Source organism: Cupressus sempervirens, chromosome 4 (assembly GCF_028749045.1).
Source record: "Cupressus sempervirens isolate cs-2001-9-10 chromosome 4, ASM2874904v1, whole genome shotgun sequence".
In the NCBI taxonomy this organism is placed as follows: domain Eukaryota; kingdom Viridiplantae; phylum Streptophyta; class Pinopsida; order Cupressales; family Cupressaceae; genus Cupressus; species Cupressus sempervirens.
In genome coordinates, this window is record NC_143121.1 from 168,712,033 (window position 1) to 168,735,081 (window position 23,049).

A 23,049-nucleotide genomic window follows, 5' to 3' on the forward strand; every position below is an offset into this window, starting at 1 on the left:
AAGTTATAGAGGTTTCTTTGCTGATTGCTTTGTACAGACCAGCGAACTGGCAACTTTAAAAAGATTTTTCAAACTAGTAAAGAAACTGATCAAAAAAACTCCTAATCTTTACCAAAGCATCTACATTCCATACACTATCAAACCACATGAAAACAGAAACCCTATCAATCCATTAAAGGTGTGGATGAAGGGTGAAATCATAAAATTGTCATCAAAATGCTTAGTTTGCTCTTCATTCCAATGCCAAAATTCGTACAAAAGCATGTGCCAACCCTCAAACTGACTTGGATTGGTCTTAAATACCTCTTACCCACATGAATCAACAGATCTCATAGGTTTCCAACTTATTCTTGAAGCCCTTATAAAGTTTTAGCACTTTTTGTTAATGTTGTCAAGCAACTTTGCAAACTTGCAAAGTTGCCAAGTGCAACTTTTGCACTATTGTGCATTTAATGGCTCCATGACCTCAAAAATGGTTAAATGAACCTATTTCCATGTAATTACAACTTTTAAAAATTTTTCCATCTTTCCCATCCTCCTGGGGTCTTGGTCAATGTTTGACCATTCTAGGCTCTAACAAACAATTTAAGCAATTTCGCCAACATAGAAGCAACTTGGGAACTCAAACACAAAAAAAACCTATTTACAAACACAACTCACACACTTGGGGCTTTATCACATAGCCCTTATTCATGTGGTCTGGCCAAGCCCACTACAAGCCAAAAATGATTTAGGAAACTTGGCATATTTCCTAGGTGCTCCTGCACCAACAAAGCTCAAAGCCAATGGGTAGAAGTCAATAGTAGGAAGAAGAATTTGTTGACTACTAGCCCCTTTTTTAACATGGTTACTAAGAGAAAGTACAAACCTAATGTGGAAGGTAAGAATTATTGTTTGGGTAGGAAGAATAATAAAGAAATAAGATAATTGGCAAGTAAAGTTGATATAGTAAATGGGAGACAATTCACCATCTAGGAGAGTTGTAACAAAAGTTATAAAAGAATATCATATCATAGAATATTAGAGGATTGAATGCTCCTCATAAGAAGGATATTTTGTGGAATGTGGTTTGGTAACCCAATTTGAACATTCGGAGGGACCCTTGTGGAGAAGGGTAGGTATTTAGTTTAATGGTTTGAATCTATTCTTGAAACAAGTCATTTGTTGAATGTTTATTACTTCTTGGGGATCTAGTTTGACTCCTGAAATCATTGGTATCAAATCTAGTAGATCTATTGAGGGGTGCAAAATTAGTTACTTGTGTTGTAGATTGTTATATTGAGAAGATGCCTCCAAAAAATATATATAGAAGGAGATACAAGAGCTGATATAAGCTACTAAAATAATGGATAGAGAGTTCAGGAAACAAAGAGACTAAGATGCAATAAGGTAAAGAGAAGTGAGACAAGTAAGCAAGTAAAATGCAACCATCTCGGAAATCTTGGAAGCTTTGGAAAGGATTCCTACAAGGGATGTGCATGAAGAGCAAGAAAGTAATGCTTAAGCACTTGAGAATCCTCATGGAGAGGATGGAGGGGACTTAGATCTTGAAGAAAGAAGGATGATAAGGTTGTTGAAGATATTTAAATGTGGTAGAAGAAAGACAATAACTAATTTCCATATCTATCATGGCAAGATAGATAGTGAAGAGGTTTTGCGGTTGATAGATTCCCAAGAGAACTATTATAATTATGGAGATATAAGTGAAGTAAAATAAGGTAAAGCTATACAAAACATAGCTAAGAGGGAAAACATTGACATGGTGGAGTAGTGTAATGGAAAAGAGGTTTTGTAAGGGTGGAACAAACATGACCAAATGGTGAAGGATGTGCCTCTTCCATCAAATAATACAATCCAAAAATAGAGGATAAGGAATAACTTGAAAGAAAAGGATATGGGTTTGATGACCTACATAGAGGAATTTCACAAGTTGAGCATAAGAGGTGGATTAGAGGATAAAGATGAAAATGTTGCAAGGTATCTTAATGGGCTCATATAAAACTTGCAAAATGGTATTACCTCAATTTTTCCTAAGACGCTTACAGATAGTTTCCAATTGGCTATAAGTGCATAAGATATGGTCAATAGGAAGAAAGAGAGACAAGAAGGCAGTAGAGGAAATGCAAATAGAGGAAGGGGAAGAAAAACCAATAATATGGGAAGAAATGATAGTTTAGTTTCATATGAAATGGTGAACAATTTATATTTTGAATGGTCACCACACAATAGGCCGTATAGAGCATCACATGTAAGTAGTGATGATTTTCTTAAAAGATAGATGACTATGAGCATCACATGTATAGAGCATCTCCATTAAAATATGTTTGTTGGTGTAAACCTGTGAGGAATAGTTGGTCCCAATTCAGTTGTGTGTCAATATTAGGAATGTGACCAATTAATGCGACAACCTCATCATATGTCACCATAGTCGAAGTATTGACAGCTCATAGGAACTCAACCTTTAAACATCCCATCTGTAAATGACCTCATAAAGAAATTCCAATAAACCCACATGAAACAGTGAAACAAAAGTTGCATACTTGTGAAGATGATCAGACTATAGGTGATCAATATGTCTCAAATCTATATTCAGTTCTTTTACTATACATATAAATGGTTTGTTATATAAAAGACTTATATCGACCAAATAAATAATCATTTTCTTACTATGCTATCCTTATCCTTGGCTGATCTCTGGTAGACCATTTCTTAACCATCCTCCTTCGATCTATAGGTCACTATATTAATCTAGTTCATCTTGTCTCTACTCGAATTAATAAGAATTGGCAATCTCAGGGATTGCCAAAAGAGGAATGGTTCCAAGTGGAAGATAAGATTTAGAAGTGAGTTTAATTAAAACATAATAAATAGTGTATTACAAAAAGGAGAATGGTATTTTCTTCGCAATCTACTCCCTTATACATTCTATCAATGTTCCACATTGAACCTGATAGAGAACATCACAACACATAACTAGCAACATAGAACATACCTCCTAGCCACCTCAAGAACATAAAATTTCAAAAACCAAAGTGCACAAGTTTAAATTCAAAGCCTCAAAGGTCAAGAGCACAACAAATAAAAATAAATAAATAAATATGAACAAAACCCACATTTGATGGAATCACAGAAAATCTGGTGGCTAGATAGTTACAAGCTGATTCAAGCTAATCATTCATCACCATTAAGGTTGAAAATAACATACCCAATTGAAAACCAATTTACATATACAAAGTGACTAACATTACTCACAAAGAGGGAGTAGAAGCTACACACTACCTTGTGTCCAAGGTGCGCTAAAGAACATAACCAAACTCTTGGAGATCATATAATCCTAAGTTTACATAATCTGGTAGTAACACATTTCATTAACTTATGAAACATTTACCAAGTTTCATGATTTGTCTTTCCAAAAATGACATGTTAGATACGCTTTCCAACAATATAATTAAGATCCTTCCATCACACAATGCAAGTTTTAGCATCACGCTAATGGAGCAGATAGTTTGATCCCACGATGAAAGATGAGAGAGATTTGGCAGTTGGCAACTTTGTACTGGCCAACAATGCAAGTTTCAACATCACCCGAGATGGTGTCGTAAAATGAAAATAGTGTGTGATCTCCAAAAAGTGAGAGAGGTTATTGTAGGTCTCTGCAACAGAGTTCTATAGGAGCTAGAATCGCATCCATACTTTGCACGAGCTCCAAGATATGCCCCATCAAAGATTGCAGCCCTATGGCATTTAGTGACCCTTAGGGACATTCTGGTTTGGCGTGTCAAATAACATTCGAGCATTGAAGGGGATAGGACGAGGTTGGGGATAGGGTTTACCCAGCCACCCAAAGCTAATGGAGTAGACAATTTGATCCCACAACAAAAGATGAGAGAGATTTGGTAGTTGGCAACTTTGTACTGGCCAACACTGCAAGTTTCAGCATCACCTGAGATGGCATTGTAAAATGAAAACGGAATGTGATCTCCAAAAAGCAAGCGAGGTTATTGTAGGTCTCTGCAACATGGTCTTGTAGGAACTAGAACCTCATCCATATCTTGCACAAGCTCCAAGATATGCCCTGTCAAAGATATTTGAATTCATAGTGTTTAATGAGAATATAGTTGAGGCTTTCTTATTTTCTATGTTAAGTTTGGCTTTCAATTTTGGAGGAATGAATCAACCTTGATGGTAGAGGTAAATGCTGAATAATATTTATTTAATCACATTGTTTGAAAAAACTTTAATGACCTTTAAATACAATTGAAAAAAATGGAATTGATCTCCCTTACTCATGTAGATGAATAAAATTGGAATTTAAAAAAGAGAGGGACACCCACCATAAAACCATGCAATCATTCACTTCTTGATGGGAGTATCATAAGTTCATTGTTAGATGGATATGCCAAATGTGGAAGAATTAAAAGGAAAATATGTTGATTGATTGAATATAAAACCAAACATGTGGAATATTTAAAAATATATCATGGGGCTATTAATAAAATCAAACTAATAGAATCAAACTCTACAAACATGGGTATTCAAACTATGAACAAAAAAAACATCATTATTGAGGTTTTAGCATGTTGGGCAAGATAGGGTCTTATTGAAGCTAACAAGAAGCATCATTGTATATAGTGTTTTATAGGCATAAAATTAAAGTGGCATAAAACCATTCACATGCAAAAACATCTAGAACATGTGATAAAATCACACGTTTAAACCATTCATGTAGCCATAGTCACAAATTTCAACAAAGAATTCAACCAACATAAAGGTGCTAAACTTTGTAAGCTATGGATAAAATATTTTCTTTTGTCTCCATATCAAATAAAATATTTTGGTACCTCTATGAATGTAGTATGACATCCTTCATTTTATAGTGTTGATCCCAAAGCTACAACACTTATTATTTATTACACATGTTTGTAAATCTATTAAGCATCAAATTCAACACCTTTGTGTGCAAAATAATGTACTATATGTTAGAGTAATAAATTCATTTTCTTATTAATTAAATTATATTGATATAATTACTAAGTTACTTATTATATTGATATAGTTTACTTATAATTCCTTTCGATTTACAACTAATTGAAATGATTTCCCTAAATTTCCATCTAGTCACTAGGAAATTGGATTTGTTGTCTCTTTCTCTTAAAGAACCGGATCTACTAGTTCCTTTGGTCTAGAAGCCTTCCATTGAGATTGGGGTTTTGAAAGGTTCAAGGGTTGAGGAAATTTTTATAGAATATCTTGAAGAAGGAGAGGTCATGTATAATGGTTTTGAGGAAGGCTAGAGTTCCATCCAGATGGTGTTGCAAAATGGCCAAGCAGAGGAGGAGGTAGAAGAATAAATAGAATAAATGCATGAGAAGGAGGGTCATGAGGGCAATGGAAAATTTGGGGAGGGAAGAAATTAGGAGAATGGGTCAAATATTCTTCTCAACTAGAAGGAGAGTATTGCATTGGACACTAATACTAGTCCCCCTCGTAGCAAGATCACCAATATTGGTGATGACCTTGTTAAGGAGATTACTACCAATCAGAATTTTACCTATAAGCCTACAAGACTTCATCCCTTGGTAGTGGTAATGGTGGTAATTATGGTTGAATGTGTTTGAAATAGAAAAAGAAATGAAGGGTGTTTTGTATGACACTATTTACTCATCATAGGTTGTATGGATTCAAACCCACAACCAAGCTTTTATAACATTATACAAATTACAAATTATAAGACTATGCCTTTCATGATAGTCACATTTTCATATTGGCAAATGAAGAATGACTTTTGGAACAAACATAATAAATACTTCCAAATACAAATGAAGCCAATGTATTGTATTATAAGCTCGAATGGTAAAGACCAAGCCCAAACATTTATTAAGGTGTAGCATTTATAATTGTCAGGTTCATGTGAAGAAGTCATCGTTCATATTCTCATTGTTGTGTAATTTGATGATAAGAAGAATACAATGATATAGAGGTTGATAGTGACTTAAAACTTTACAAAATGAAATCAATGAGAATTTTACATTGAGGGGGGAGTAATAATCAATGTTTCATTCTCATTGTTTGACAAACTCTTATATAAAGAGGGAGTAGACAGATGATATGGTTTAGTCTTCTTTCGAGAATCTTAGTCATATTGGTTCAGAATGATTCATGATACAACTACTATACTTAGCGTGACCAATTGATCCTAAAAGCCTTAGTATTGATGCTACAAACCTTAGTATTGACATAATTCAACCTCTACAATTCTAGGCATAAGATGATTAGCATACAGGGGTACTTGAACAAAGAACACTAATAACTATTGAGGATGTGAATTGATAATACCATTTCGCAGATGATTCTGGCATCTCACCCTTTATCACTTGTGCGTCAACTTTCTCTTCTTTGGTGACCTACAAATGAAGAATTAGCACTGTAAAAAATCTAAGATAAGATTAAAAAAATGGGTCCTATTAAAGAATCTAATGTAAATTCAAATAATGTATCTAGATTCTAAACAAATCAAAACTAAATCTCATCACTTACACATCATAACAATACGGTCCACCTTAGTCATGTGATAGTCTTGGGGAAGAGGTTGTAATATTGTATTTGGATCCAACTGATCACTTTTTCTCTCTCTCCCAATTCAATCTAATGAACCAACTGGATCTGCTCAACATTTTAATGTCTCAAGTATTGCCTCATTGTCTGACTCGCGAATTTTCCAAAGAATCTTATTATGTGGTTTTCCACCATATTTTATCAAGTGGACATTTGATGCGACAACAAGGTTTGAATAATGAAGAATCTTCCTCTCTGTTTGCCAATCCTCGAATAACCACAAGTTAGGATTCTTCATAGGATATCGTCTAAGCCATGTGCCTGTTACAACCACCGCACCAACGTGGTACTCTAAACCTTCACCATCTATAACCGAGTGATCCAATTTTTGTTTGGCTTCAACACAATGACACAAATAATAATCTATCCCTTCTTCATTGTCTTTAGGTGCAATAACAGCAAAAACATGGCCTACAGTGACAAATGTACAAAATGCGGTCATTAATTCAGAAAATACTTGGGTAAAAGTTATAAAGTTACATATTGAAATTACAAAGATATATAAATATATATATATATATATATATATATATATATATATATATATATATATATATATATATATATATATATATATATATATATATATATATATATATATATATATATATATATATATATATATATATATTACTAGGTTGCACTAGATCTGACAAGCGGTCAAAGTCAATAGATGAATTCATCTCTACCATTTCTAGTGCTTGTGGGGGACAATAGGTGTCAATTGGGTCCAAAACCTGTATATCCCATTTGTCCACCCATTTAGTTGACTCACAGTCATCCCAATTTTCCTCTGCACATGATGGACAATAGCATGCCATTTTTTTTGTGTGGATACTCCATGAACCTGCATTAGAGCTTCTAAAAGAGTGTAACTCACTAGATCCTATTAGTGTGCAACAATCTTGATATGGTGCAATGTTAATATTATCTATCAACCAAAAAAATCTACGAACTGTAAACTCACCTTCCTTACCTGGACCCATTGTAGTGTTACACCATTGGATGATGGATTTTGCATCTATCAATATTGCTCCATCTTTGTACTTTAGTTATTCACAAGCCAAGGCTCTTTTAATGCATGTGCTTGCACCATCGTGCTCTCCCTTACCATGACCAGCCTCTGTGAAATTCCACATATATTAAATTCTACACAACTTGTGCATCCTGCTCAACCAATAGAACATCCGCGCATTCTTGAATTGAGATGCACAATTGTCTAACCAAATAATGTGTTGACGATATGATATGCCCCTGTTAGCCAAATCTCCATAAAATAGTTGAAAACAATCATGTACAAACTCCGTAGAATATGATCGATGATTGCTGATGTAAAAATGGTACTTCCTCAAAATCTTCATGTCATCCTCTGTACTTGTAGGTGAATGCATGAATGTTATGTGAACAAAAATGGAAACCTGTTGAGATGTATAATACTTTGCTTGCACCTCATTTTGTGGTTGTAGTGTGTAGTTCTCTACAAAATCTACAACTGAAACAATGGTATCCAATGAAAATGTATCCTTGCACAACTTGAATTGCAAATCCAACCATCGAGCTCTATGGGTATGCCTTGTATACTCATAAATAATCTTTTCACGAAAAATCTTCATGAACTCATACACTGGAATCTTTTCAATAACTAGATCACATCTTTTACCATGTTTCCCATCTTTTAGAGCATATGTCACTATCTTGAATTTTCCATAATCTACTATTTCATTTCCAATTGCATGTGTACTATCCATATGTTGACAAGTTGATAAAAGTTACAAAGAACTACAAAATAAGCACGTACCATCCAAGCATGATGTCTTGTAAAATTGTTGGCCATCCCCTATTTCATATAAAATGTTGGATATGAATTCCCTTGAAGATCTTGGTGGCTCTTTTATGTCACAATCCTACAAAACAAACTGAGAATGCAAAACTACACATATGTGCCTAAAAACATCAAAATGGTTAAAAAATTTAATATTTATCCTACAACAACAAGTTGTGCATGTGTGATTTATTTTCACATAAAAAGGTTTGCCCATCTCAAAAAATCTTTGACTTATTCGAATTTGAGGATACATACCAATAAATTTTGCAAAAACTGTGTCTGAGTTGAGTCCAAAAAATGTTTCGCATGTGGCTCGCAATTTTGGCTACAAATCCTTCTTCTTACAACATCTCTTTGATTAGGAGAAACACGTGTGTTATTTTTTCAAAAATATTCTATCAATGATTTCAAGGCTTCACTAATTTCTTTATCCTTTCGTGGTAGTCTGCCACTAAATGTCCATAACTCATTTTTTGTTGGATCTTCTAATCTCTCACGCCTTAGCATGGCTCTCCTTAAGGTACCTCTACCAATTTTAAATTTTTTTTTGTCTTTCTCATGAGTCAAGATTTCTTCATTTGGCTACTTACTATTGTCGATGTGAGTACTCGTCTTGTGATATTACTATCTTTGGTGCGTGATTTAGAACCCACTTTGTCATAAGCACTCATTAGATTCTTTACAATATTTCTTTCGTTTGAATCATCAATCGTTCTTAGCCCAAGAATCTTCATGATAGGCCCAAATTTCAAATTCCTCATCATTTCAACAAATAATTGGCATTGACCTGTAATATTTAATTCTTCAAAAAATAATCTCCACATATGATTAACTTTTCTTTGACAAGTACGCTTGCTAATCTTGTCAGGCATTGATTTCAAAATGTTAGTATCAATATCAATCAAATATTTTGGTTTTTTAAAACGAATTCTAGAAGGTGTTCTAATCTCTTCAATTCTCTCAACATTTTGAACATTAATATAAAGTTGATTGTATTGCGTACCTTGAACCGAAGATGATGTGCCTTGGCAATAAGATGTAAAAGATGGAATATCACCTACTTGATGTGTTGATGTTGTGCTTTCAACATGACATGATGGAGTGTGTATATCGTTGAATCTATAAATCAGTGTCTCTTCAACATGAGAGGATGATATGACTTCAACATTGGAAAATGGTGTAGCGGAAGATATGACTCCAACATTCGAAGATGGTGTAGCGGACGATATGACTTCAACATTGGAGGATGGTTTAGCTTCACAATTCAATTGTCTTTTTGAGCGTAACAATCTCATTCGTTCTCTTTGTCTTTCTAATTCTTCCTCCTTGTTTCTTTGTACTAGTGGTTCTTGATCCTCTTCAAAAGTCGATTCTTCATCATTTCTTTGCAATTTTCTTTGTTCACATAGTAATTTCATTTTATTTCTTTTAATTGTCAAATATCTCTCCCTATTTGCATTTGTTTGAATCTTTGGTTTCTTCCTTGGCATGATGATGATTTCTACATGTCAAATTATTCAAACATCTGAATTACTTAAAATGTGTAAATTTCAAATTATTCAATTACACTTAAAAATTATAATTATTTGAACGAATACACAATATATATCAAATGACTTGTCAAATTTCTAACCATTTCGAAATAACATTTCATTCAAACATACAATTTTCAATGAATTCACTATATATTACATAACATATCAAATTATAATCAAATTTGTATCTATATATCGACAAAAAATATTTAAAATGGATTGCACTAACCTTTTCTATTAAAGGAATATTCAAAAATTCTTCAAATCACGTATCCAATGATTGAATTTGGTGCTTGCTAGCTTCCAAAAGTGTTGAAATAGTGTTTGCTATGTTGAAACCCGTGTTTTCTGTCGGAATAACAGAGAGCATAACAGACCAAAAGTTAAAAATGGATGAAATGGGCCCCAAGGTTGGGTTTTGACCATTCTTTGGTGATTTGAGATAGTGTGTATGCACTATAGCACGTACGCACTATAAAGCGCATACGAACTATAGTGCATACGCACTATCTCAAAACACGTCACTCCCCATCCTCCCTACTCTCTATCCTCCCTACTCTCTCTCCCATCTCCTCCCTCTCTCTCTTCCTACTCTCTCCCATCCTTTACTCTCTCTCACTCTCCCTCTCCCACCACCTACTCTCTCTACCTCTCTCACCCCCTCTCCTCTCCCATCCCTGGCTCTTTAGATCTCTCACACACACTCTTATCCCCCCTATCTCTCTCCCTCTCCCTCTCCTACCACCTAATTTCTCTCCCCCATCCCCTACTCTCTCTCTTCTCTCCCATCCCCTACTTTGTCTCTCTTACACACATTCCCATCCCCCCTCTCTCTCCCTCTCCCACCGCCTACTTTCTCTCCCCCATCGTTGTACTCTCTCTACCACCCCCTACTCTCTTGCATACTCACACTACTACTACCTACTATCTCTCGCTCTCAAGTTCTCTCTCTCTCTCTCTACTCTCTCTCTCTCCCATCTTGTACAAGCTCTCTCTGCCTCTCCCATTGCCTACTTTCTCTCCCCCATCCCCTGCTCTCTCTCTCTCATCTCCCATCCCCTACTCTCTCACACTCTCACACTCTCCCCCATCCCCTACTCTCTCTCTCCTCTCCCATCCCCTACTCTCTCACACTCTCACTCTCTCCCATCCCCTACTTTATCTCTCTTACACATACACCCCCATCCCCCCTCTCTCTTTCCCTCTCCCACCGCCTACTTTCTCTCCCCCATCGTCATACTCTCTCTCTCTCTGCCACCCCCTACTCTCACACTCTCACACTCTCTCCCATCCCCTACTCTGTCTCTCTTACACACACAATCCCATCCCCCCTCTCTCTTTTCCTCTCCCACTGCCTACTTTCTCTCCCCCATCGTTGTACTCTCTCTTTGCCACCCCCTACTTTCACACTTTCACACTCTCTCCCATCCCCTAGTCTCTAACTTTCATAGATACACACACTCTTATCCCCCCACTCTTCTTCTTCTCTCGCATCCCCTACTCTCTACATCTGTCACACACACTCCCATCCCCCCTATTTCTTTCCCTCTCCCTCTCCCTCTCCCTCTCCCACTTCCTCTCCTACCACCTACTATCTATCTCTCTCAAGTTCTCTTTCTTCCTCTCTACTCTCTCTCTCTCTCTCTCCCCCATCCCTTACTCTCACTCTCTCTCCCATCCCCTACTACTTTCTCTCAAACTCTCACACTCTCTCCCATCCTTTACTTTATCTCTCTTATAAATAAATACACATTCCCATTCCCCCCCTCTCTCTCTCTCTCGCAGTCCTTGTCCCACTGCCTACTCTCTCCCATCCCCTACTCTATCTCTCTTAAATGCTTCCATTCCACCTCTCTCTCCCTCCCACTCCCTTTCCCACCGCCTACTCTCTCTCTCTCTCTCTCTCTCTCTCTCTCTCTCTCTCTCTCTCTCCCCATCCCTCTACCATTTCCTACTCTCTCTATCTCTCTCTCCCCTCTCTCATTCTTGACTCTCTCTCTTTCACACACACACACCCATCCCCCCTCTCTCCTCTTCCATCCCCTACTTTTTCTCTCACTTGCTCTCCCTCTCCCACTGCCTACTCTCTCTCTCACTCTCACTCTCTCCCTCTCCACTCTCTCTCTCTCTCTCTCTCTGCTACCCTCTAGTCTCTTAAATTTTCACACTCTCTCCTATCCCCTACTCTCTCTCTCTCTCTCTCTCTCTCTCTCTCTCTCTCTCTCTCTCTCTCTCTCTCTCTCTCTTCTCTCTCTCTTCTCTCTCTCTCTCTCTCTCTCTCTCTCTCTCTCACACACACACACACACACACATTTCTATTCCCCCCTCTCTCCCCCTCTCCCACTCCCTCTTCCATTGCCTACTCTCTCTTCCATCCCCTACTCTCTCTTGAGCTACTTTGTCTTCCCCCTCTCCATTCCATACTCTCTCTCTTTCACACACATGCACTCCCATCCTCCTCTCTCTCAAGTTCTTTCTCTCCCATCACCTACTCTCTCTCTCCCCCATCCCCTACTCTTAATCTCTCTCTCCCAACCTATACTCTCTCTCACACTTCCTTTCAAAACACATCACTCCCAATCCTCCTTACTCTCTATCCTCCCTACTCTCTCTCCCATCCCCTCTCTCTCTTCCTACTCTCTCCCATCATTTACTCTCTCTCACTCTCCCTCTCCCACCACCTACTCTCTCTACCTCTCTCACCCCCTCTCCTCTCCCATCCCCGACTCTTTAGATCTCTCACACACACTCTTATCCCCCCTATCTCTCTCCCTCTCCCTCTCCCTCTCCTACCACCTAATTTCTCTCCCCCATCCCCTACTCTCTCTCTTCTCTCCCATCCCCTACTTTGTCTCTCTTACACACATTCCCATTCCCCCTCTCTCTCCCTCTCCCACCACCTACTTTCTCTCCCCCATCGCCGTACTCTCTCTACCACCCCCTACTCTCTCTCACACTCACACTACTACTACCTACTATCTCTCTCTCTCAAGTTCTCTCTCTCCCTCCCATCTTGTACAAGCTCTCTCTGCCTCTCCCACTCTCTCTCCCACCGCCTACTTTCTCTCCCCCATCCCTTGCTCTCTATCTCATCTCCCATCCCCTACTCTCTCACACTCTCACACTCTCCCCCATCCCCTACTCTCTCTCTCTCTCCTCCCCCATCCCCTACTCTCTCACACTCTCACTCTCTCCCATCCCCTACTCTATCTCTCTTACACATACACTCCCATCCCCCCTCTCTCTTTCCCTCTCCCACTACCTACTTTCTCTCCCCCATCGTCGTACTCTCTCTCTCTGCCACCCCTTACTCTCACACTCTCTCCCATCCCCTGCTCTATCTCTCTTACACACACACTCCCATCCCCCCTCTCTATTTTCCTCTCCCACTGCCTACTTTCTCGCCCCCATCGTTGTACTCTCTCTCTCTGCCACCCCTACTTTCACACTTTCACACTCTCTCCCATCCCCTACTCTCTCACTTTCATAGATAGACACACTCTTATCCCCCCCACTCTTCTTCTTCTCTCCCATCCCCTACTCTCTACATCTATCACACACACTCCCATCCCCCCTATTTCTCTCCCTCTCCCACTCCCTCTCCTACTACCTACTATCTATCTCTCTCAAGTTCTCTTTCTTCCTCTCTACTCTCTCTCTCTCTCTCTCTCTCTCTCTCTCTCTCTCTCTCTCTCCCTCCCATCCCTTACTCTCACTCTCTCTCCCATCCCCTACTACTTTCTCTCAAACTCTCACACTCTCTCCCATCCTTTACTCTATCTCTCTTATAAATAAATACACATTTCCATTCCCCCCTCTCTCTCTCTCACAGTCCTTGTCCCACTGCCTACTCTCTCCCATCCCCTACTCTATCTCTCTTAAATGCTTCCATTCCACCTCTCTCTCCCACCACCTACTCTCTCTCTCTCTCTCTCTCTCTCTCTCTCTCTCTCTCTCTCTCTCTCTCTCTCTCTCCCTCCCTCTCCCTCTCTCCCATCCCTCTACCATTGCCTACTCTCTCTATCTCTCTCTCCCCTCTCTCATTCTCGACTCTCTCTCTTTCACACACACACACCCATCCCCCCTCTCTCCTCATCCATCCCCTACTTTTTTCTCTCACTTGCTCTCCCTCTCCCACTGCCTACTCTCTCTCTCACTCTCACTCTCTCCCTCTCCACTCTCTCTCTCTCTGCTACCCGCTAGTCTCTCTTAAATTTTCACACTCTCTGCTATCCCCTACTCTCTCTCTCTCTCTCTCTCTCTCTCTCTCTCTCTCTCACACACACACACACACACACACACACACACACACACACACACACACACACACATGTCTATTCCCCCCTCTCCCCCTCTCCCACTCCCTCTCCCATCGCCTACTCTCTCTTCCATCCCCTACTCTCTCTTGAGCTACTTTGTCTTCCCCCTCTCCCATTCCATACTCTCTCTCTTTCACACACATGCACTCCCATCCTCCTCTCTCTCAAGTTCTTCCTCTCCCATCGCCTACTCTCTATCTCCCCGATCCCCTACTCTTAATCTCTCTCTCCCAACCTATACTCTCTCTCACACTTCCTTTCAAAACACATCACTCCCCATCCTCCCTACTCTCTCTCCCATCCCCTCCCTCTCTCTCTTCCTACTCTCTCCCATCCTTTACTCTCTCTCACTCTCCCTCTCACACCACCTACTCTCTCTACCTCTCTCAGCCCCTCTCCTCTCCCATCCCCGACTCTTTAGATCTCTCACACACTCTCTTATCCCCCTATCTCTCTCCCTCTCCCTCTCCTACCACCTAATTTCTCTCCCCCATCCCCTACTCTCTCTCTTCTCTCCCATTCCCTCCTTTGTCTCTCTTACACACATTCCCATTCCCCCTCTCTCTCCCTCTCCCATTGCCTACTTTCTCTCCCCCATCATCATACTCTCTCTACCACCCCCTACTCTCTCTTAGACTCACACTACTACTACCTACTATCTCTCTCTCTCTCTCTACTCTCTCTCTCTCCCATCTTGTACAAGCTCTCTCTGCCTCTCCCACTGCCTACTTTCTCTCCCCCATCCCCTTCTCTCTCTCATCTCCCATCCCCTACTCTCTCACACTCTCACACTCTCCCCCATCCCCTACTCTCTCTCTCTCCTCCCCCATCCCCTACTCTCTCACACTCTCACTCTCTCCCATCCCCTACTCTATCTCTCTTACACATACACCCCCATCCCCCCTCTCTCTTTCCCTCTCCCATCACTTACTTTCTCTTCCCCATCATCGTACTCTCTCTCTCTGCCACCCCCTACTCTCACACTCTCTCCCATCCCCTGCTCTGTCTCTCTTACACACACACTCCCATCCCCCCTCTCTCGTTTCCTCTCCCACTGCCTACTTTCTCTCCCCCATCGTTGTACTCTCTCTCTGCCACCTCCTACTTTCACACTTTCACACTCTCTCCCATCCCCTACTCTCTCACTTTCATAGATACACACACTCTTATCCCCCCCACTCTTCTTCTTCTCTCCCATCCCCTACTCTCTACATCTGTCACACACACTCCCATCCCCCCTATTTCTCTCCCTCTCCCTCTCCCTCTCCCACTCCCTCTCCTACTGCCTATTATCTATCTCTCTCAAGTTCTCTTTCTTCCTCTCTACTCTCTCTCTGTCTCTCTCTGCCATCCCTTACTCTCACTCTCTCTCCCATCCCCTACTACTTTCTCTCAAACTCTCACACTCTCTCCCATCCTTTACTCTATCTCTCTTATAAATAAATACACATTTCCATTCCCCCCTCTCTCTCTAGCAGTCCTTGTCCCACTGCCTACTCTCTCCCATCCCCTACTCTATCTCTCTTAAATGCTTCCATTCCACTTCTCTCTCCCACCGCCTACTCTCTCTCTCTCTCTCTCTCTCTCTCTCTCTCTCTCTCTCTCTCTCTCTCTCTCTCCCATCCCTCTACCATTACCTACTCTCTCTATCTCTCTCTCCCCTCTCTCATTCTTGACTCTCTCTCTTTCACACACACACACACACCCATCCCCCCTCTCTCCTCTTCCATCCCCTACTTTTTCTCTCACTTTCTCTCCCTGCCTACTCTCTCTCTCACTCTCACTTTTTCCCTCTCCACTCTCTCTTTGCTACCCTCTAGTCTCTCTTAAATTTTCACACTCTCTGCTATCCCCTACTCTCTCTCTCTCTCTCTCTCTCTCTCTCTCTCTCTCACACACACACACACACACACACACACACACACACACACACACACACACATTTCTATTCTCCCCTCTCTCCCCGTCTCCCACTCCCTCTCCCATTTCCTACTCTCTCTTCCATGCCCTACTCTCTCTTGAGCTACTTTGTCTTCCCCCTCTCCCATTCCATACTCTCTCTCTTTCACACACATGTACTCCCATCCTCCTCTCTCTCAAGTTCTTCCTCTCCCACTCCATCTCCCATCACCTACTCTCTCTCCCCCCCATCCCCTACTCTTAATCTCTCTCTCCCATCCCCTAATTTAAATCTCTTTCCCCCATCCTGCACTCTCTCTTTTCCACCCCTACTCTCTCTCACACTTCCTCTCTTTGCCACCCCTCCTCTCTCTCTCTCTCATCCTTTACTCTCTTTGCCACCCCTACTCTTTCTCACTTTCTCTCTCCCATCCTGTACTCTCTCCCTTCTCCTATCCCCTACTTTCTCTCTATCTCTTTCATGCACATACATAGTCATTCCCCTACCCCCCCCCCCCCCCCCCCCCCACCCCACGTAGTTCTCTTTTGCAACTTAGATCTTAATAGTGCATGTGCACTATAGTGCGTGCGCCCTATAGCGCACATGCACTATTTAGAACTGAGGTTTAAATAGGGTGCATGTGCTATTTAAACCTTAATCAAACCCAAGCCTACGGCTTGGTTTTGCCTTGGAGATCCAACCCAAAGGTTTGGATTTGATGAACAGGCCCGAGATGTGTTTTCCAACAAACATACAAAAAATGATTATTTTTTCTTCTGTGCTCCCCTTCAAGATTTTTCATGGTTGGGTATCGATAAGATCAGGTTGCATAGCATTATAGGTCTCTGTGTTAGCTATCTAACCATATAATTTATTTTTAATTTGAACTATTTCAATCCTTTCATCTATAATTTCTTTTGAATGTATGTTCATTTTTTGTCAAAAACCACCACGTACTAATTAGGTTATAGATTTTAGCTCGTTCATCGAATTTTGTAATAACTTAATTTTTTAGAAACTAGACTCCATTCTACACACTTTGAAAAAAAAAAGTTTTGATTTTTGATTAGTTTTCAATTATTTCTAGAGGGAGCACACAGATATTTCATGTTTTTGGGATGTGTCTAGTTAAAAAATTCATATAAAAAAATACACATTATAAAATTACCCGAAAAATCTAGGATAAACTACATAGTGTTAAGTAACTTTTGACCAGAGCGATTAAAGAATTTCAAAAAAAAAATTAAAATTTTAGGGGGGCCACACTTTGTATTGTGTTATGTTTTTTTGGAATAAACAGTACCACTTTTTGTGGCCCCCTTTTTTGAGGACCTAAAACTAAACCATTTTGAAAAAAAATTAGTAGTTTAGAAACTAGATTCAAAGGACTACGACTTTTGTTTTTGTCATATTTGAAAATTTTGAGCGTAACTATCTTCAAATTCTTGTTGAAGTTCAAAATTTGTAGATTTTAAGAAAAAGGTGTCCACTTATAACCCCCTTTTGGCACCACAACTTTGTGCACTTACCCTCATAGGCCATAAAAGATTCAGTCATGTAGATCATAGATCTTTACAAAACACTAGTAAGAGGCAAAGAGTTCTTGTACTTTTATACCAATGGCTGAAAGAGATAAGACAAAAAATCATGTAGTTCTAAGGCACAAGGGGGATTTACACTGAGAATTTGCAGAGCAGTCACAGAGAAAACAGAGAAAGAGGTCCGACCTTTATAAAATTCACAAAAAATGCCTTTATAGTTTAGGCATAACTGAGATGTCCTCTTCCTGCAATTACTTCGCAACTACTGCATTGAAGTCCTTTAGAGAATAATCATGGGGATCCAGAAGAAAATTCAATCTGAATATAGCTTTTTTGGTACCATGAAATCTAATTTTTTAACTAAAATAGGGCCTTCAAAAGATAGAAACGATGCCATTGATTATCCTGATTAGGTAGATGGATCAACTGGGGGGCGGTGGAGTGCTCATCTTCATTTCATATTTACTCCAGGGTGGTTGGAATTGATCATAAGATCGGATTCGTATAAAAATTCTTGACTCTTTTCATTCCTGAGCACCTGAATCAGCAAGGTCAGCAAGTCAACTAAACTCTAGCATCGGAATGAGCCACGTGGACCAATACTTTATCTCCTTTCTGTCACCTCGCAAGGAGTCTTACATGGTTGACCACCTCTTTTCATTACTAACTGTGCCAATTTGTAACCCTGACCACGACAGTCATATTAACTGCCAGCCGCTAACAGTTACTGCTTCCATCGAACCCACTGGGACACATGTCACTGGGGCGCTATGTCACTATGCATAATTTTTGGGCAACTTCCCATAGTGAGATAGACGATCGCAAAGACTTGCCATCTTATTGCGTCATCTCCATATAACTTCTAGGCCCACAAAACACTTGGCAACCACCTGTCACAACTTGGCATCACCTGGCATCATCTGGCCTCGCTGATCCATGTGACGAAAGGGCACTATGTCACTATGGGTAACATCCGGGCAACTTCCCATAGTGAGATAACACCTACCATCGATATAGACTGATCTGACGACGAGCAATAAATTTGTACAATTGCACACTGAGTTGGCTAAATGGACCAATGAAAAACTTCCATTGTACTGTGACCCATCTGACAACTGCCATCGAGGACAAGCCATATTACTGCTTTGGAGATAGGCAGGCCCATTACTTCGTCTGTGCCACGCGTCACCAAGGCGCTATGTCGCTATGGGTAACATCCTCGTAGCTTCCCATAGCGAGATAATGCCCACTGTTGATCTCCACGAGATTTGATGGTGATCAATGACATTCTGTCCTACCAGTATATCAACCAATGAGAACTGGGCACGTGCCAACCTGTTTGGTAAATCCTCGTTAGCGGCCTGCCAAGTGAAATAGGACCCATACTTCACGTGTCATACTTTGGCCAATGAAAAGATGTCCAACTACCAACGTGTCTGACTTATTTCACATTGATCTCTGACGGGGCATGCCTGGGACCCACCGTCCACTAATGTCGTCGCAGTATCATTTTTTGTCTGGGTGCTATGTCACTATCAGCGAGGAACATAGATTTTTTGATAGCGCCATAGCGCCCACTGTGGATCTACCAAAACCCGGTGCTGGCAAAAACAACAAAGAATAGGAGGACCCAGTGGCCACGTGGCCAAAAGGCGCTATGTCGCTATGGCAAAACATCATGCAACTTTCAATAGCGACATAGCGCCAACCATTGATTGATCTTGATCCAACGATGGGAACTTGCGGGCCCGCCAAGTGACATTAAAATGCATAGGGAAGAATATAGTAAGGTTATCATCATTTAATTTTTTTGATATTTTTGGGATGTTTAAAATAACGGGAAGTGACCGTTAGCGGGAGGATATTTAAAATTCAAATATTTGGCAAGGCACAACATGCAACAATATCTTTAGGAGTTATAGTTTTTGTTACATAAGTCATGAACAATCAATCCTAGTGTCACACAAGTCAAAATTATTTGAGAAAGCAAAGTAGTATGTAATTTAACACTCAGTTTGGAAGCATTTTTTTGGTGGCAAAAGGAATTGAAGTAGTTTCCATATTTATCTTAAATGCTTACTTAAAATCAAACTGCCAAATGTTTATGTTTTGTCTATAGTACCAATTAGGAAGTGTGAAGTCATTATCTTAAATATTTCTATCAATCATTACTTGTTCTATTGACCATGGAAGGGAATCTTGTTTGTCATGAGAAAAAGCTAATTGTAATTGTAATCTTTTGAATACAAACAACTGGCATTTGGAAGCTATGATGGTATCTCATTGAAGTACATAAAATGGTGAAACATGACAAGCATTTATAAAAATTGACAATTGTTGCCCGAGTTGTTATGTGGCAAAAAAGAAGACTAGGCATGGCATTGGACCATAGGCGTCATAAAAATCATAATAGTTGCATTGATTTGGATAACTACTAGCTTTGTAGTGCAATCTATTGTGGATGTGGGAGTGTCTCCTTTCCTCATTACATAAATTTGCAACTCCCTTTTTATCATTTATATTCCAATTGTTGAAATTGACCATTGCTTGAGATCAATTATATGCAAGTTTTGGTCCAACTATGCTGAAGAACAGAGAAAGGCCATTCAATTGAAGACAAGAGCTTCAGAACATATGAACCTTTTTTCGGATGGTGTTTTGAATAAAGGGGAGAATACTTGTTCCCCTAAATCTCGTTAAACAAAACCAACTATAATTGCATCTGAGGGTACCCCTAAATCGGAAGATGAGCTAGTTGAACAGAGTGGTTAATAAGATGTACATCTACATCCTCAAATGAAAACATAAATATGGATCCTTCTAATCCAAACATTCAAAGACACTCAACTAGGATAAAGACAACTAAAATTAGCTTATTAATTTGTCCATTTTGGTTTTTGGACCAATTGACATTCAATTGATCTCTCAAGTATATTACTGTTACAGTAAGTGTTATTTCAATCTTCACGTACATGCTTTCTACATACTTTACTAGATGAAATGTGTTAGCTATGTGGAGTGATGTTTTTTTTTGGTCTATGAAAAATCTTAATTAAATCAATGTAAGATATGCTTAAGAATATTAATAATTGGAAAGACTATTAAAAACATATTTTTCTCATTTAATTTGATAGTCAAACACAATATTAAGTACCACTTCTAGTCTTTTCACCTTCTTGGTGTCTTTGGTAATCTTCGATGAGAAATTTACACGGGTAAAGTTGTCAAGTGTGCTTTTGTGCGTGGCAAGAATAGGAGAAAGCAAAATTGCTAAATGACCACTTTTGGGTGATTTTCTCTATCTTGTCTCAGCTATCTTTTATGCATTTTATACTATTTTGATAGTAAGAAGATTCCAAATGATGAGAAGGGAGAAGGACATGTTAGCACTGCACATTTTCATGGATTCCTTGGTTTATTCAATGCTATCATATTTCTTCCCCCTGCACTTATTTTACATTTCAAAAAGGTGGAGCCTTTTCACAAACTATCTTTATTGTAGGTTGGCCTAATTATTGTAAAAAGGTTATTGGAATGATCTTATCCTATATGCCATTGTTCTGTCATTGTCTCCAAATTATTATTTTGTTAAACAAAACAAAAAATTTGGTTCTATTGGATATATGCAAAGAATTTTTTATTTTGTGTACATCTTTTATGTATAGAATTTGTCAAGAAAGTAAAAATTTCACAAAAAATAAATTGTAATAAAAGTTACACATGTTAGCCTTCCCTTAACATATATGTTTAATTAGGTTGTAATTAGTTTTAGATCCCCTTTGGTAAGAATGGTGAGATAAGGTTGACTGTAAAGACCCTTGTCAGGGTTTGGCCCAACTTTTTGCACCAACACAATATTTTAATTGACTAGACGATTTATTAAAGAAATTGCTATTCCTTTTTCAAAGTGTTTGCTAATTGGAAGTGGTTTTCTCATAAAATCAAATAGAGGTCACAATTCAGCACAAGATCCACCCTATGCCTGCCATACTTTATGCCAACCCTTGAAATGATATATGCCTAGAATTATGAGGAAATGTAGGATGATCAGATCTTTCCTAACCATCCTTTGACTAAGAGTAGGTCCCTGTGTGGTTACTAGGCTTATTTTGGCTAGCATGCTCCATAATTTAAACAAAAAATTATGAAGCTGGTGGCCTCATGGAAGCAATATTCTACTTATATTTAAGAAACTTCTTTTAAATGAAAATTTCAAATTAATATTTGTTGCAAATTAAGTTAAGGAGAGAAAACTTAAGCACATAAAAGAAGAAGAAAAACTATTATGAAGACATTTGTCATTTTTCTAATAAACAAATGCTTAATTTTAGCCCCTTCTTTTTTATAAGTTCTATTTTATGGAGTGGAAGGTCCCATGAAGTAAAAAAAAAAAGTGCTACAAGATTAATCAGAATCTTCTCCTAATAAATAGAAACTCCTACATTTTAGGGAACAAATTTGAGTGGGTGGAAAAGGTGGGGGGCTAGAATTTTCCCCACCAACTTGGACTTTTTGTCTTCCACATATCAATCATATATATTTTTTAATTCTTACAGTATTAATTTTTAATTATTTAGTCATGCAAATTGACAATACTCAATAAAATAATTCATGAGACCATCAACTTCTATAAATTATGGAGGTCAAACTTTTAAGCATAAACTCCACTTCAAAATTCATGGGATGTCCCACTTTAAAACAATCATAAAAAGTTTGAGTAACACCCACTGAATATTTTTAGGGAAGCCCCTCCATGTGACTGTACCCTTAACAACTGCTACTCCACCATAATAGAAAAATATTCTAAACTATCATTTCCTCTTAACTTAAAAATTACATGGGAACACAATGACTCCTTGAATTTTATGCAAAAATTGAAATTGTCAGATAAGTTAATATAAACTACTGGGGGACTTGCTTTCATCATGGAAACATTTTAGGGATAGTGATACAAAAATAAAATGTCCCCTCTTATTTTGTAAAATAGTAGGAAACTATAGGAAGTTCATCCTTTAACATTTGGGAATGTTGATCCATCCTTGAATAAAAAACTCCCCAAAATATTTTGTTCATGTTGTAGCTTTAGTAGGATTGAACTGATCCAGAGACAATCCCTTTACGGTTATTAATTAGAGATTATTACATTTAATTAATCATATATTATTAAGCTCTTACTAGAAATAGGTCTTTTTTTATGTACCATAGATATTTTTATTCTTGAATTGCTATCCTGAGATACCATTATTTTTCCAAAACCTTATAGTGAACAGTACAAATGCTTGACAATGTAATCATGGAGTTAAAGTTGTTATGT

General features: G+C 38.9%; 1 pseudogene; it reads left to right on the forward strand.

The window, feature by feature from the left end:
• LOC149560517 (putative vacuolar membrane protein YML018C) overlaps positions 1 to 21,273 on the forward strand; it is a 54,837-nt pseudogene extending 33,564 nt beyond the window's left edge.
• The last annotated feature ends 1,776 nt before the right edge of the window (positions 21,274 to 23,049 follow it).